At 41.3% G+C, this 18,380-nt stretch overlaps 1 protein-coding gene across 1 annotated transcript in view; it reads left to right on the forward strand.

Moving 5' to 3' along the window:
* The first annotated feature begins 558 nt into the window (after positions 1-558).
* The window catches only part of MXRA5 (matrix remodeling associated 5), a 97,901-nt gene continuing 80,079 nt past the window's right edge, over positions 559-18,380 (forward strand). Inside the window, exon 1 of the mRNA XM_063955512.1 lies at positions 559-957. The gene's annotated coding sequence lies outside the window, so the exon portion shown is untranslated. The remainder of the gene's footprint in view (positions 958-18,380) is intronic.

Genomic DNA, 18,380 nt, shown 5'->3' on the forward strand with positions numbered 1-18,380 from the left:
AAAGTACCAGCCAATCAGCTCCTAACTGCCATGTTACAGGCTGCGAAGCGGATTGGTTGGTACTTTATCACAATGCAATTTATCACTCTCCAAGGCTTGATAAATCTGGGCCTTAGTGATATGAGCCCTTAATCTCCCATGTACTAAAGATGCAAAGGTAAAGCCTAACAGAGTAGTAAACTCAATTGACTTATTCGGAAATCTCCCTACCTGTAAATGAGCATTTATTTTGTTGTAACTCAGCTGTTCAGATTTGCTGTTTGCTTATACCCACTGCTCTAGGCTCAGTGTGTTTGGACTAGGATTGTCTCTGTGCCTTGGGGAATTTCTCTCCCTGTCAGACTGCTGTTTTCAGCCTGTCTCTAACATTAGATTTAAAAGTGCAATCAACCTCCTTACAGCATCCACATGCTTTCCCTGTGTCTGCACCAGGTCCTGCATGGAGAGAGAGACGCCCACCAGAGAGCTGGAATCACAGGCAGCTCCCTCCTCCTTAAACACACACCACAAAAGAAGGAGGGAATAGGGCATCCGTCCTTAATTTAAGGTTCATGCTTCCAGCATTGGTTATTCACTATCTTGGATCACTGCTTAAAAATTCTAAAAGGATGCTCTATGATTGTGAAATGAAATTCTGCTTCAGACGTCCCACTTACAGTCTTTAAAGTACAGAGCTGCCAAACCTAAGTTGCTTATTTCTGGAATACTTCTGCATTAACTGGATTAATGTTGCTGAATTGATTTAAATGGATTTGTGGTTTTATCAGAACTTCTCCTTTATGTGTGTTACTTCCAAGTGGATACCGTGACTTATATAAACGAAAGGCTTTAAACTAGAATATCGCAGGAGAAATAAAATATTCAGAAGATTTATTGTAACCGAACACATTGATCTTATTATCAGCATATGAATGATGGACTGTGAAAGAATTGTGTGATAATATTGCCACCAGCCAGGTAATATATTTTTCTTCCAGATCTATATACAGTATTTTTTTTTCCATATATTATATATATTTATTTTAAACCAAAATTGCAATGATGCTTATCTAATTTCAATGTTATATAACTGACATGTAATACACAGAAACAATAGTTTACAAGCATGCAGCTATTACTAATGTCATATGGTATAATGCCAGAAGACAATTCCTTGTTAATTAATAGATGGCAACTTTTGGAAATAAAAAATATATAAAAATTATATTTTATATATATATATATATATAAAATCTCAAAATGTTCTTTGTTTACTATTACTTATCACCCTATGGTATTTATACAATTCATTTAGATAATTAAGCTTATAATATTTTATTAGGGAATTCGAGAATGTGTGATTCAAACAATAGATTTGAAATAAAAAAATATTTCCCCCAATATCACATTTAGAACATCCATTTATTGCATGCCTACACAGAATACATATATAATCCATTTGTCAGTGCAGTATGGTCTGTATGTGTTTTTTATAATGTGTTATCAGTTAATATTTCACACTGTATATTAAAATTAGTAGTACAGTGATTGAAAACAGCAGTATTCATAATAGAAATGGAATACTAGAGTAGATAGATCATTGTGTTATTGTATAGTCTTATTCTTTATTAGCATCGGATGCCCTTGCCAAAAGCTTACATTTACCAGCATCCAAAGTAGCATGCACAGACTTGTAAATGGAAACTTCCATAGATTAAAAGAAAAAAAAAGAAGCAGTTTAAATTTTCCACTACTGCGTTCCTCCTTTTGAGAGAAAGTTACTGAATTTTGCCTTCTAGAGAAGGGTTAACAGTGTTCATTAGAGCCCAGTTAAGTAGCAAAGTTACTAATGGGAATCATGTGTCAGTGAGCGAGATGGCAGGCAGGGGGCACGTGTGTCCATATTCCACACACTGGCTCCTTCCAGACAGAGAAATGGTATAGTAAGAGGACAGCTCCCTTTTGCTGCTTATGTAGCTGGTTAAGTCATCAACATATCAATGCTGTATTTAACTCAGTTGGAAAATGTTCAGGAAATTCTTGCCAAGTAATTCCGCTTCCCACTGTATTAAATGAAATGGCTCCTAAATGTGTCGGGACAGGGAGGAAAAGATGGCAATACAGTACCTGCGAGGTGACCAGACGTAGTATGGGTGAGGAGTCTATCACTTCACAGAGCTGCACTGGTTAATCTTCCTTTTCTTCATTGAAGCAAAGATTAGCACTGAAAGGAAGCCTGTTGCTGTCCCACAGAGAAAGAGATCACCTACAGCACATTTTTTGGTGGGAATAAAGACGTTTTAAAAAATTGTTTTCTTTTGTAAGAATTTAAACACAGCCTTACTCATTTAACTTTACTTTCACGTTCCTTCAATATTACCTGTAATAGGGGCGCCAAGTATAACATTTTGAAATAATACAGACAATTCCTTTTTTGCAACTGAATGTAAATAGATCAGAATAAAAAAATAAATCATGCAGATTCAATTCGCTGCAAGGTTCTGTCAGAAATTTGCAGACTGATATATCTTGAGATATTCAGACAGGGTAATGTCACTTGTTTTAGCTCGCACCCCATAGCAAGACCTACATACCATAATGGTCGGAAATCTGAGTAGTCGGACATCAAATCGAATTGGAACTGTCACTTTAGTGACACTATAGTGTCACTTTATCTCCGCACGTAACTTACTTGTTGGAACAATAATTTACATATTCAAAGTCTATCAATCACTGTGAATAGTTCTTCAGATCATATCCAGGGACATACGCATAATAGACGGAAATAACATTAATATATTACAAAATTAGATGTTCTCTACAGAACATTAATAGCTGTGTTCAGAACCTCTGCTTCTACCTATTAACTGTGTATTTACTGTACTGATCCCACACCCAGTGTCTGAGGCATAAGTGAATTCCACATATCTGAACAATCTTATATAGTGGTACGTATGTCTCAGTGTTTATGGTGCTTGAAGCTCTCCATCAAAGGGTGTTCATTGGACGGTCTAAAATACAGGATTTTAACGAGGATTCAATAATCTATTCAAATGTTGAATACATTCTGGATATGGACAAATGATTACTATTTATAGCATTGTGCACTGGACCATGGGCAGAATATAGAGCACCCAATATATATACCAACTAGCTTCTGTATATTGCTACATAGGTACCTTTTGGAATACCACAGTCCGCTGTATCAGTGGCCCTCTATCCAGTTCTGCCAAACATAGTAATGAACTCCCTGGTTGTACATATAAACAGTATTCACTTCCTGGAGTCAACTCTTCCCAGCTGTTCTAGGTGATCTGGAAGTGCATATGGTCTTGGTTATTTTAATTTGGTCCTTTTGTGTCATTTGGGAGTACAGCACTCTGGGTTGCTTGCATGTATGTCAAAGTACTATTTATAATTCAGTAACAGACCTCAAACCTAGTGTATCTACACATAGGCGTGCGCAGCACATTTAATTAGGGGGTGCACCGTCTGGAGGGGTGTGTCTAGCACCACCTTTTGGGCGTGTTAGCACCATCTATTGACGTCAACGCAATATAAAATATCCACCCTTGTGCCAATCCTAATAAAGCAGATACATTTTCAGATGTTGTGGTGTGCACCAAACAAACACCCCTGATGGCACTCACTGCAATTACACTGCTCCTCCTCAGCCTGGTCTGGCTGCCTCTCTCTTTCCCCTGCCAGCTGCAGCAGCTTACTTACAAGTCAGTCATTCACTGACACTGACAGTCACAGACTAGTACTGCTGCTGCTGGAAAAACGAGCGACGTGTCAATGCTGCTGCCGGCCGCCTGCCAGTTTTGAATTTGTCTTCCTAAGAGGAACGCTGGCTGCATGCTGATCCTCATCAGTGTCTGGCGTTGGCATAACATAGAAGGAGAGAGGTGGGCATGTGGCGGGTGGGCGGTGGCATCCTTGATTAACCCAGGCGTCTGGTCAGTAATGCAGTCCTGATAGGGTAGACCGAGGGGACAGTAATCAGCCTACTTGGCGATCGCTGCTTCAGGCACGTGAGAACGGGGTGCCAGACATTAGGGGGTACCTGTGCGCACCAGGCACCCCCCCTTTGCACACCTATGTATCTACATTACTTTCATTGAATTCATGGTATATATCCGTAAGTACAACAATGAGATGTACAGTAGTTAATAAAACAAAGAAGAAAACTAATGCAGTTTAAACATGTCTATAAAATAGACAAAAGCAACCAGTAAGAATTTTGCGCAGATAAAATTTCTAAAATAAAAACGTATTCCATCTTACAGTATTTGCCACACTATTACCAAGTATAAAAATTCAGGCATATAAACATATCAGAATATGTTTAAAATAAAGTGACTATATGACACTGGACATATTAAATGATGTAAGTGAAAACAGTGGATGGTAACAACATGATAGGGCCTAAAAAGGTGAAACTGGTCCAAAGAACACTTCCATATCAAAGAAGCATCTGGTAACATTATAAGATGCACACTCTAGTACCCAGTTTTCACACAGCCCACACAGTAGGTTAGTCTAGCTGGTGAAAAGACACCAGCACTGATTCATGGCCAACCTGCTATGAGGCTGATGCAGAGTTGAATTCAAGCTGGCTGTGATTGCTCCCTCATTGTGAGCAGAGATCTAAATGCAGGAATGCTGGGCAAACCCACAAGAGTGATGAAAACAACCCTGCCCTCTCTCAAGGCCGCACCCTTTCCAAAATGACCCCCCCCCTTATGCACATTTTAATTGCATATCCAGTTATGACTGCGGAGGAGCAAGTGGGTTGTAGTTGGGTGTTCTCATGCAGGCAAAGTTCAATGAGGGTGTATCAATGGATCAACGGGTTAGACAGAGTCAAACATTAGTAATTTATGTACATCATTTACAAAAACTACAGGTTTGTGCAATTGCACACTGATTATCATGATGAATACCAAACATACGTATAGGGGTGAACGCATAGCAAGGCACACACAACTCTGTATATGGGCTAATATACACTTTCCGGTCAATGCTACATCAAACTCAAAGGTATCTAATGCTCAATGCAGTATTAGTAGACACCAGCTTGTAAGGGTCTTGGAATGTCAGCCTCCATAACTACTGCAAGCATATGGAATGACTATTGAAGAACCATGAGCACTTTAGAACCCATACCAGGGGCAAACGCAGGAGTTACTCAGGGGGGTTTCCGTGTGTGTGTGTGTGTGTGTGTGTGTGTGTATGTGTGTGTATATATATAAATATATATATACATATATACACACACACACACATATATATATATATATGTCTGTGTGTATGTGTGTGTATATATATATATATATTTATCAGTATGCGTGACTGGCATCTGGCATGCGGGATGCTGGCAGTCAGAGGACTGACTGCGGCATACCGATGGTGAGAATCCAACAGGGGTTCGGTAAGTATACTTATCCTCCTTCCCTAAACTACCCCTCCCGCAGCCTAACCCCCCTCTCCACAACCTAGCCCTAACCACCCACTTAGTGCCTAAACCTAACACCCCCAGCCCTGTGGCCTAACCCTAATTATTTCCGGCATACTTACCGACGGGATTCCGGTGCTGGTGTTCTTGCCACATGTCAGGATTCCGGCTCAGGGATTTCGACTGCCGGCATCCCGACCACTGGCATCCTGACTGCATCCCATGTACGTACGTACATTCATTCATTCATTCATTCATTCATTCATACACACACACACACACACACACACACACACTTCAAACTTACATATGTTTTATACATACCACCAGAGGCTGAGAGCAGACTAGCGGCACTCTGAGGATGGAGGGAGCTGCTGCGGCTTTCTGGGGATTCTGAGACCGACCAAGCCCCCCCCCCCCCCCCCTTACTGCCCCCCGAGTTTGCCACTGCCGATACCCAACTCGATCACTGCAGGAAGTTGACCATTTAATTTAGTTATTACATAAGATCCAATAAAATTTAGCTAATGCCTAAATGGTACAAGAGAAAATAGCAAATTCTCTTCTGACCTTGATAGACTTGCTGGATGCTTTTAGTGATGCTCCCATAATGCGCTCCAAGAACTTTTCTGCCAGTTAATATAATCCGAAGTTTCCTGTTTTCATTCCTGGATGTAGTGCTCACAGCCATCATATAAAAGTCTGGGGATGTAGTCAAAAGTTTGACAATTACAATGTCGACATCATTATGTCAACAGTTATGATGTTAACACACACAAATCTGGAATAATACATATAATTATTTATCCTCTTAGTTTTAAGCAGGGTTTTAATAAAATGTCACACATGCTTTCAAACACTTTAAGTAAAACATGAAGAACATGCTGAAGACAGTCGTACCAACCACTGCATATATTTTGCTGTATGGAAGCATACCTACAAAAGGAAATGCCAACATCATGGGTTTCCTTAATTTTATAGTCACTTGCTGTACTTCAGCTAATATGGTTCCTTCTTGAGATGATGGCGCTTTAAGTAAGACTTAGACCACACTATGTTTGTAATTATGAGATTTACCTTGTTGCAGGACTGGATTATGTTAAAAACACAATGAACACTCGGATATACAGTAGCAACCTCAAACACAAACAGTAGTTTATTTTATAAGTAAGTGTAGCTACTAGCAATGTCCTCTCCAGTTTGTAAGACCACTGAAATGATCACACCTTATCCCTTATCAAACATTAATCTTCTTTGACTTTCACATAATTGAAATGTAAAGTTCTGACCCAAATTGGCCAGTGATAGAGAAATAATTTGTTGCTTATACTGTACATATCAAATATGGGTTTGTAGTGAGAAATATACAGTAGTAAAAGAATACCACTAGAGGGCTGTGCTCAAGTTTGTACGTGCTAATAAATGTTGGTTGGACCAAGAGATTACATCCAATGAAGAAAAGTCACATTGTAGGTCTGAGAGAAGATTCAGCCAAATGGTGAAAAGATTTATATTTTTTTTACTATTTATCCATGCTCAGAAAAGAAAATAATCATGACATTAATTTCTAAGTTTCTTAATTGCAGGATTTCTTACATATGAGTCATGCCGATTACTTCTAACAGCACATGTCTTCACAATTTCACATACTCATAAGAATATCAAGTAATCTAGCTGTATTATAATAGAAAAGCACCTGGGATCCCGGTGGTCAGCATAACGACTGTGGCATCCCGGCAGCAGAATGGCAGCGGTGGCGGGGCGGGGTCGAGCGCAACAGAGCCCCTTGCGGGCTAACTGCACTCGCCTAGCAGCAGGCTCACCACAGGTTTTATCCCACTCTTTGGGTGTCATGGACACCCACGAGTGGGAACAGACCCTGTGTGTTGGCATTCTGTCGGGCAGCATTGTGATCGGTCGGGATTCCTTTGTCGGTAGAGTGACCGCCGGGATCCCAAGTGCCAGTAACATGACCGCATTCCAAACTGAAAGGCAACATTTCTGTAATTAGGAATAACAAAATATGTCCAAATGCAAATACACGGCCACTGATTGTTATGCAGTACATGGACAATTGCACAGTGCCATGCCTCTTCCTACCTGCTCTTACTGTAATTCAATTCTTTAGATACAGAAGGGGTAGCAATTCTTTCACCAAACAATGACCTTAAGTGGTATAGTAGATTCCTCACACAGAATGGCAAATAAAAGTGCAATACCGTTCTTCACATACATGAAGATAATGGTTACAAAAATATTGCATACTGTATATCATATAAAAACTAGATTGCTGAACACATACTGTATGGTATTAAATACCCAACTTAACATATCCTGGACTTTCCTTTTTGGTTCAAATATCTTATATCTGATAATCATTAGTTCTTTTGACTCTACTGGTAAATTTTACAGGGCAACATGTATAGTTCAAATGTCTTCATATGTCCATCGCTTACAATGTAGCAGTGTGTACCTACAGTATACATTGATCCCTTTGTTAGAGATAATCATTCAGTGGAGCCTTTTCCAGTAGTAGAAGTTTCAATTTCAGCCTCTCATATTAGGGGTCATTCCGACCCGATCGCTCGCTGCAGTTGTTTGCAGCGCAGCGAACAGGATGGAACTGCACATGCGCCGGTGCTGCAGTGCGTCGGCGCATGCCGGAAGGCTGAAGGCCTAGCGATTGCCTCTGCCTGATTGACAGGCAGAGGTGGTTCCTGGATGGGAGGGGGCGGCACGGCGGCGTTTGGCCACCATTTTGGGGGCGCGGTGTGGCCAACGCAGGCATGGCTGGACCGTGCGGGAGGTGGGCCGCAGCGGCTGCGTGACATCACACGCACACCCATTGTCTTATCAGTTGCTAAAATAGCCACATTTCACCGTTTTTAGTTTTCACTCTATCTGAGGCGATTAAGGGGGTGATTCAGATCTGAATGCTGCTGTGCATTTTTGCACAGCGGGCGATCAGGTACTAACTGCGCATGCGTATGCACCACAATGCGCACGTGCGTCGGACAGCAACAAAGGGCATCGCCGGTCAGGGACGGATGGTGCGAAAAATACGTTTGCATGGGTGTTCACAAGGTTATTGACAGGAGGAAGCCATTTGTGGGTGGTAACTGACCATTTACTGGGAGTGTTCGGAAAAATGCAGGCGTGCCCAAGCGTTTTAAGGGAGAGTGTCTGATGTCCGCTCCGGCCCCAATCAGCCTGATGTGATCGCACTGTAGGATTAAGTCCTGGGCTGCGCAGAGACTGCACAAAGTGAATTTTAGCAGCTCTCGTACACATGGGATCACACACTTGCACGGCGAATATACACTCTCCCTGTAGGCGGCAACTATCTGAACGCAGGACTGCAAAATTAGCAGTCCAGCTATCAGATCTGAATCACCCCCTAAGTACAATGTGTTGGATAATGGTTGTTTTCTATATTTAACTATTTAATTCTGTTTTTTTGTGAAGTACATATATTTTGCTCCATACACATGCAGAAGGTTAAATATAACAGATATAAAAGATAATGCTATCTCAGAAATCTTTAGTTAAAAAATTGTGATCCTGTTGTTGCCCTAACAGTATGCACTCCACAACAGATGCTGTTATAACAGTATGTACCAAATGGACTTATACTGGAAACAGTAACTTGCTGTTGGCCATCTGGCAGACCGTTTATGGGAAGTCAGAAAATTCTTCACTCAACAGTATGATCCTAGTTATATTAAAAAGCTGGATGTGTCTGTGCTGCTGATTGGTTTAATTGGTTGTGGGAAATACAGTATAGGATTTGCAAGGCTGGAATACCAATTTAACAAAGTAGAGCCAATGTACTTTTAATATGATTATGTAACAAGGTGTCACTGGATTTTTTTCCATGTGACTATAGCTGAGATACACATGCTTGTATTATTATATTATTTATTTTTGACTACACTAGCAAATCATTGTTCTAATTTAAGTGTTTATATACTAGTATTGTACATCTGGAGAACAGTTGTGTTATATTTAAATGTGAATGCCATTCTTAAAGGAACATTGGACCTAATACAGTAAGGATTGCAAAATTTGTAAATCGTAATCCGGCCAATTATCGAACGTCTGTGTAGCATTTGCATTGCGCACGCGCAAGTAAATATATCGACAGAAATTGCACACACATCATGATCGCAATGTAGCCACTGTTTGACTGACAGGAAGCTGGCATTTTTGGGCGGAAACCTGCCGTTTTCTGTGTTTATCTGAAAAAACGCAGGCGTGCCCAGGCATTTTAAAGGAGGGCCTCTGACATACGACTTCCAGCCTCTTGTGTCTCAAGAATTGTGGACGACCTTGCCTGGCGCAGATAGGCGAAATCTTTGATGTTCCGGTAATTGCATATGGTTTTATTGCCATGTGATTGCAATTTCTGCAATGGGCTTTTTTTTCTCTATTTCTGGGTGGCAACTACTTGATCACAACTACTTTTTAGCAGAAACTGCAATCCTTACTGAATAAGGTCCATTAAACTTAAAAATAATCTGTTTCCAAATTATTATGAGCCTGATTCAGATTTACATGTAGAACGGTCACAATTGCAGCCACTTTCCCTGTTTTTGGAAATAAACAAAAAACATTAATTTTCGCCTGTATTAATGGTCATACAAAACTATGTGGCTACTTTTCTTCTGCTTGTAAAAATAACCACCATAATCCTGAACTTACCAGTTTCTGGCCAGTGACACCTACTTACTGTATCTGGAGATAAGATTGGGATCTTAATGACTCTGAATAGCCTCTAAGTTACATATAAAGGCCAAGATGTGTGCACAATTTGCTGAAAATTGTGAGATCTGTACGCAGATGGAGTTGCAACCAACTCTGAATCAAGCACTAAAGGTGGGTACACACTGTGCCATACGCTCCATGAGTGATATCACACAGTGTGTTCCCTTTTCCTCCTGGGCCACCCGACATTGTGCGTACACACTGAGCGATACCGCAAACGATATTGCTCTGTGATGTTACGCCGCAGCTGGCCTGTACATGCAGTTTTGACCAACATAGCCAAAAGTGACCTGCATGTACGGCCGACAAGGGGGTCGTTAACGACCCTCGGGAACGCGCATTGACCGTCGTTTGCGGCATACACACTGTGCAATATTTTAGTCAATATCGCTCAGAAGGGGGGAAATTAGCAATATTGACTAAAGTAGCGCACAGTGTGTATGCACCTTAAGTTATTCTTGCTTACCTTTGAGCAGCCCTTTCTGGGACGGGGAGCCGGGTAGGCACTAAGGGGGTGTGGTTCAGCAGAAGGGGGCAGTGTTGGGGGCGAGGTGATGCAATTGTGTCATTGTGGCTCCACCCCCTGCTGGATAATACTGATATTACCAGCACTGAGAAGCAAGCAGCGCAAATCTCATCATCAGCCGCCTGTACCATCCACTTCACTTGGCATGAGTGAACCTGCAGCCAGGTGGCTTTGGGAGACTTGCCCACTCTTCAGTATCTGCTTTACTCTTATTACCAAGTAATAATTACTTTTATTTATGACAGTTGGTTAATTGAAAGAAATTATGTTTGATAGTGTTTATTGATCATCTTTAACTTAGCACATCCCATTATAAGTGGCCAGGGTGTGCAGTCCAGGCCCCCTCTTTACAATATAGTTTATATTATATGTGTGTGTGTGTGTGTGTGTGTGTGTGTGTGTGTGTGTGTGTACACACCTGAGGGCTTGGGATCCCCTCATTCTGGATTAGCACCCCACCCACTGCCTCTCAGGCTTTTCAACAGGGAACTATTACATGCCGACTGCACAAAGGCTATAGGAAAGATCCTTTCAATTATATAGGAAGTCAGTATGGGGGTGAACTTTTGGGGCGTGGGGCTCCTTGGATTGCTGGGCCACTTTGGGGCATCACCACCTTACATTTATTTTTAACACTTATATCATCCTGTGTTTGTTTTTATTTGTGTAGTTTTTCACACATCTTTTACACTTGTAACACTGATCAGCAAACCTCACTCTCTAACACTCTGACACTTTACTGCTGTCCTCTTTCTAACACTCAGCAGCTTTTTTTTACTTGCCTAACACTGAATTCTCACTTCTATCCCTTATTTGTTTGATGTCCTGGGGTGCTATGGCTGGGGTGGTTTTGGTTTAGAGGTGATCTGCGTCCAGAGGCAAACCCCTATAATGTTAGGGACCTGTCCAATGAGGTCACCGTGACAAGTGGTAGTGTATGGTGCACCTGCACTCTTGTTCCTATATTGCAGTACTAAGTCCTAGAAAGGTAGCACATCCTATTATAAGTAGCCAGGGTGTGCTGAGATAATGTTGTTTTGATCATATTGATAGCAAAATTTCACCTGTGAATAATTGCCATAATTAAAGCTCATTAATATTACTGTGAATATGAGAGTTCTGTATGCACCAAAGACAACTGTTACTTTAAAAATGGCAGTGTGAATGGACTGTGGGGAGGTGAAGTGACGACTATAAAGTGGGACTTGGCCACTTCTTATCAACCCTTCTTTTTAATGAGTCCTTAGATCCCTTTTTTTTCATTACTACAACAATCCCATACTATCCAGGGTATTCATGTGGGTTTGAGGTAAATTGAAATGACATTATCTGTCTAATCTCTTTCTTTCCCTGCAGCATTTAATATCCCTACTTCAGGAATGAGGTGAAACATCTGGTCTCTAAATTCATAGCTTTATATTTGAGACCAGTTTTCACACATCCCCAGTGGCAAATATGCTGTTCACTTGGCTAAGAGGGAGTTTTATATACCTAGGTGTACAGATCACCAAAAACACCTCCCACTTATACCACATAAATATTCCCAAGGCTCTGATGACATTGAGCAAAGATCTAGAAGGGTGGCATTATGTCCAGCTCCCCTACCTGGGCAGGGCCAGCTTACTAAAAATGATTACACTTCCAAGACTGATTTAGATGCTCATGTCGATCTCCCTAATGCTCACTTTGAAGGATATTAAGAGATTTAATTAATGGGTTGCAACCACTTTCTCAATAACCTTTCCCAGAAAAGGAAGGTTTAATGCACTGGTCTTTAGTTGGTCATGCAGTCAGGATCTAAATTTAGTTTTTTTAAGAAAATGTCTAACAATTGCTCCCTTTAGTGGTTCAGGAAAAGGGCCCATCTGCAAAGAGCATTGAACTATTTTTGAAAATACAGTACCAATTATGTCCATACACCCATTTAGTAGCTTGGTTGTACAGATCACAGGTAATGGGATGCAACATTCAAGCAATTTCAACAATGCCTTTTGCTTCCATTGGGTCAAAGCTGGTCCATGAAGACATGGGGCTTAAACTGGCAGGCTTGACAGTTGGCACTCCTTTGATGGAACTGTGCATCTTGCATGGGAGAGGGTTTCATCAGGGTGGAGGCAAGTTGGCTTGCAAAGCATCTCCATGCAGTACTGGCCTATTGTTTCCTGTTGTGATCTCATTTGAGAGGAACTTTAATTTCTTATGGGTGATTGTGGATTGATATTCTTCATTATGTTTTATTTGTTTTTTTCTTGTCCTCCATCAGGTTAGTCTTTCTCCATCATCTTTCCAATATATGCCCCTTTTTCACAAGCTCATTAACACTGTTATAAAATCAGGGAGCTTGATTGTGTAGTTGGTGGTTTGCAAGGTTTATCAGACATTTATGCAAAATGTCTGATAACAAAACATAGGGGATTATTCAGACCTGGACGTAGGCTGTTTTGCCAGGGCTCACACATGCTGGGCGGCCTTGCCTTATGCTGGGTGGCCCTCAACATGTGAGGAGATGAACGCAGATCTGGCTGCGTATGCAGTGATCTGCATTCATCTCTGAATAAGGTCCATATTTCATTGTGTACTTCAAAATAAGATGCATCTCAAATGCATGTACTTAACTTGCATCTATATACATGTACTGTTGCCAAGCATAACCCGCACTCCACTTTCCAAGAACATGGGTGTGCTAGTGCAAGTTATGTGCAACACTAAAATTAGGATACAATTTGTAAGTTTTGCAACTTTACATCACTCAAATGCATTTACCTGCAAATTTAACTGAGACCCATAATACATGCATCTATGTATATGTACAACTGGGAACAAAACAGTAATAGAACAAGACTTTATAAGAACAGACAAACAAAGAGGTACAATAAGAGGGCCCTGCTCGCAAAATTACTAAATTTAACACGCACGCACACGCACGCACACGCACGCACACGTGCGTGCACACACACACAGTATATGATACAGATATAGATGTGAACAAATTTTTTGTAACCGTTCCATGAAAAGAACCCATATGTTTACTCTGAAATATCTTGAAAGTGACAAAAGTAATTGGCATTTATCATTGTTTATTCCATATTTAATAGAGATCAGACTTTGCATTTGATTTTTTAATGTACAGAATATCTTTAATAATGAAACTAATGAAAATAGCATGGACAAAAATGTTGGGACCCAGAACCTAATATTTTGTTGCAGACCGTTTAGAAGCAATCATTGCAATAAAGTAATAATTTCTGTAACTCTTAATGAGACTTTTCCAGCAGGTGGTTTTGCCCATTCTTCCTGTGCAAACTGCAGTCTCAGGTTTGTTGGGCGTCTTCTCCAAATGATATGTTTAATCTTTTTCCATAGATGTTCAATAGTATTCAGATCACGGCTCATAGAAGGCCACGTCAGACTAGTCCAATAGTTTGTTATTATCCTGGGTGCTTTTACAGTAGCTGTATGTTATCCTGTTATCCTGTTGGAGTACCCATGACCTGTGAGCTTTCTGACGCTGGACAGTATGTATTGCTCCAGAATCATTTGATAGTCTTGAGAGTTCATTGTGCTATGCACAGACAGACAGTACTCTGTGTTAGGTGCAGAAAAGCAGCCCCAAAACACAACCAAGCCTCCTCAATACTTCACGGGGTGTACTGTATGCTGTTTTCTTTAAAAGATTCTTTATTTTTACTGTACAAAGAGTTGATGCGACTTTGAGTTTTCACTCATATGCCCAAAGGGCATTCTCCCAGAAGCATTGTGACTTGTTATTATGCATTTTAGCAAATGCCAGTCTGGCTTTTTTTTTGTTTTTTTTTCAAAAGTGGAGTCCCCCTGGGTCTTCTTCCATGAAGCCCTCTGTCTCTCAAAATGTGCCAGATGGTGGAATCAGACACTGACGTACATTGACCTTGGATCTCAGCTTGTATCTCTTTGGAAGTTTTTCATCACTTTTGTTTCTACCATTATAAGTCTGGTTGATTTTCCTCTTGTGGACACATCCGGGAAAGTTAACATCTTAATAATATTTTCAACTAGAGTCACAGGAATTACTTATAGCATTTACCTTTAACTAGTGATGTGCGCAGATCCCACCCCCTCCCACCCCATGTTTTGGTTTTGGACCTGTATTAACTTCAGGTTTTTTTGTTTTGCCAAAACTGAACTCACGGGTTTTAGTTTTGGATCATTTGTTTTATTATTTTTTATAATAACTGCTAAAATCACATAATTTGGGCCTTTTGTAGCTCCTACAGCATTATTAACTTCGATTTTATTTATTTCCAGTCAAGTTTGACCACCTCACAGCTCACAATATTCTCCATCAATATAAGCCAAAGGCTTACTGTCAAAACTAATACCCCTTTCACACCACACAAATAACCCGGTATCGACCCGGCATATTGCCGGATCGACACGGGTCGGCGTGCGGTGTGAAAGGGGCCTTGCCGAAATCGCAGGTCGCCTGACCCGGCAATTCAGCTCGGGTATAAAGCAGTATTACACCAGGGTTGAATACCGGGTCAGTGGCTGCGTAAACGGGCTCCTGCGTCGATGCGACCCGGGACCCGTTTACTAGATAGGGAGAGGCGGCGTGGAGATGAGCTCATCTCCCAGCGCCACCTCCGCCCCCCCCCCCCCCCCCCCTGCTGCAATGGCAACCCACCCGGCTTATTGCCGGGTCGGGGAAGCCAGCAGCAGCTGCCACTGCCAGATCCAATTCCCGGGTGGGATCCGGCATTGGCAGTGTGAAAGCGGTATTAGCAACAGAACAGCGGCACAAACACACAGCATTATTTCTGTTTAAAAATGTTTTGCAAATTAGTGATGAATTAGCAATAACCAACCAAACTAACTTGTAAGTACTTTCAAAGTTTCAGTAGAAAACAATACAACACAGAAATTTACTATGAATCATGTGTGGAATATCATTGTTCAAAAGTAGTTATACTGTAGTTAACAAACAGCAAATAAAATCCCGGAAGACTTTGAGAACCGAGACTGCTCATCTCTAGTCACTATATACATACATTATAGCAGCCGCAGCATGTCACCACATATACACACATTATAGCAGCAGCAGCATGTCACCACATATACACACATTATGGCAGCCACAGCATGTCACCACATATACACACATTATAGCAGCGGCAGCATGGCACCACATATACACATATTATAACAGCCGCAGCATGTCACCAATATACAAAGATTATAGCAGCCACAGAATGTCACCACATATACATACATTTTAGCAGCCACAGCATGTCACCACATATACATACATTATAGCAGCAGCATGTCGCCACATATACACACATTATGGCAGCCGCAGCATGTCACAACTAGAGATGAGCGGGTTCGGTTCTTAGAGAACCCCCCCCCCCCCTCCCCGAACTTTGCCTTCCGAGGCTCGGCTTTTCCCACTTGACTCAGAAACCCGAACTCGGCAAAATGTCATCATCCCACTGTCGGATTCTTGCAGGATTTGGATTCCGTATAAGGAGCCGCACGTCGCGGCCATTTTCACTCCAGTCTCGGAGAGTGAGAGGATGTGTATTCAGCATGCTCAGTCTCTGTTTATTGGGGCGGGAAAGTGGGTGACAAGTGTTGTGCTGCTCAGTCCAGTCCATATATCCAGTGTAGCTGTAAAGTGGATATGTAAAGTTGGGTTACCCTGGGTACTCAGGCGCCTTTATGTATGGGATGCTCCAGCAAGCTGCGGCCTCAAAAACGGGGAAGTCACCCCCACAAGGTAAACGAAAAACAAGAATGGAGGCTGCGCTAATTTTAAAGATGTAACAACAATGATCTAAATGTAATAATAACACTTTTTAATATTAAAAATGATAATCTAAAATATTTTGGTGAATGTACCATGTGCATGCAACATATTAAAAATAAAGAATAAAAAGCATACAATTTTATAAAATATGCATTAGTAGGGTTACCCAAGTTAGCAGGAATTGGAGAAGATTGGAGAATGGAAGTCCGTTCCTAAATAGTCCCCCAATTTTTAGTGTCCAGTTCAAGCAATTTTAGGAGATAAGCAATGTCCGATTTAGTAGCAAATTACCACTAGAAGTTGTAATGCTCCAGATTTGTAAGTGGTGAGCTCCTCATGCGATGCGGTGGAAAGAAATCATCGGTTCAGCTTGCTATTAGAGTCCTCCATAAGCAGATAGTGATCTGGATTAGGATGGGAGTGGTTCGGTCTTCCAGCAATTAAATTCTGGCTTGGGTCCCGGTGTACCTGACGCGTTTCGCTGCTGTCAGCTAGCAGCTTTTTAAAAAAAGCTGCTAGCTGACAGCAGCGAAACGCGTCAGATACACCGGGACCCAAGCCGGGATTTCATTGCTGGAAGACCGAACCACCCCCATCCTAATCCAGATCACTATCTGCTTATGGAGGACTCTAATAGCAAGCTGAACCGATGATTCTTTCCACCGCATCGCATGAGGAGCTCACCACTTACAAACCTGGAGCATTACAACCTCTACCGGTAATTTGCTACTAAATCGGACATTGCTTGTCTCCTAAAATTGCTTGAACTGGACACTACAAATTGGGGGACTATTTAGGAACGGACTTTCCATTCTCCAATATTCTCCAATTCCTGCTAACTTGGGTAACCCTACTAATGCATATTTTATAAAATTGTATGCTTTTTATTCTTTATTTTTAATATGTTGCATGCACATGGTGCATTCACCACAATATTTTAGATTATCATTTTTAATATTAAAAAGTGTTATTATTACATTTAGATCATTATTGTTACATCTTTTAAATTAGCGCAGCCTCCATTCTTGTTTTTTGTTTAGCTGTAAAGTGGGGCTGTGTTGTGCAGAGCAGTCCAGGTTAGTCAGTGTATTGTGCTGTATCAGTCCAGCCATTCACAGTGTTGGTGTTCTCTGCTGCCATATATCCAGTGTCCTGTGTCATCAGTAATTCCAGTGACGATATACGCTGCTGCTATATATATCCACTGCTGCAGTATAACAAATTACAATTATATTATTATTAACAACCTGTTGGGCTGCATCAGACCAGTGGTAGTGTGTGTCCTGTGTCATCAGTAATTCCAGTGACGATATACGCTGCTGCTATATGTCCACTGCTGCAGTATAACAATTATAACAACGTGTTGTGCTGCATCAGACCAGTGCTAGTGTCCTGTGTCATCAGTAGTTCCAGTGACGATATACACTGCTGCTATATGTCCACTGCTGTTTGTTTCTATATGTCCATGTGCTGTTTGGGGCCTATTTTTTAAATCTGCCATCCTGTCTGCCACTGCAGTGCCACTCCTAGATGTGTCAGGTGTTTGTGCCGCACACTTGTGTCGCTTAGCTTGGCCACCCAGCTACCTAATTGCACCTCTTTTTCTTCTTTGCATCATGTGCTGTTTGGGTACTAGTTTTTGAATAGTGCCATCTTGTCTGCAACTGCAGTGCCACTCCTAGATGTGCCAGGTGTTTGTGCCGCACACTTGTGTCGCTTAGCTTAGTCATACAGCCACCTCAGTGCATCTTTTAGGCCTAAAAAAATATTATGAGGTGTTCAAAATACACTGGAAATGAGAGGAAATGAATGTTATTGAGATTAATAATACCGTAGGAGCAAAATTACCCCCACATTCTGTGATTTTA

The sequence above is a fragment of the Pseudophryne corroboree genome, chromosome 2 (assembly GCF_028390025.1).
Source record: "Pseudophryne corroboree isolate aPseCor3 chromosome 2, aPseCor3.hap2, whole genome shotgun sequence".
Taxonomy (NCBI): Eukaryota; Metazoa; Chordata; class Amphibia; order Anura; family Myobatrachidae; genus Pseudophryne; species Pseudophryne corroboree.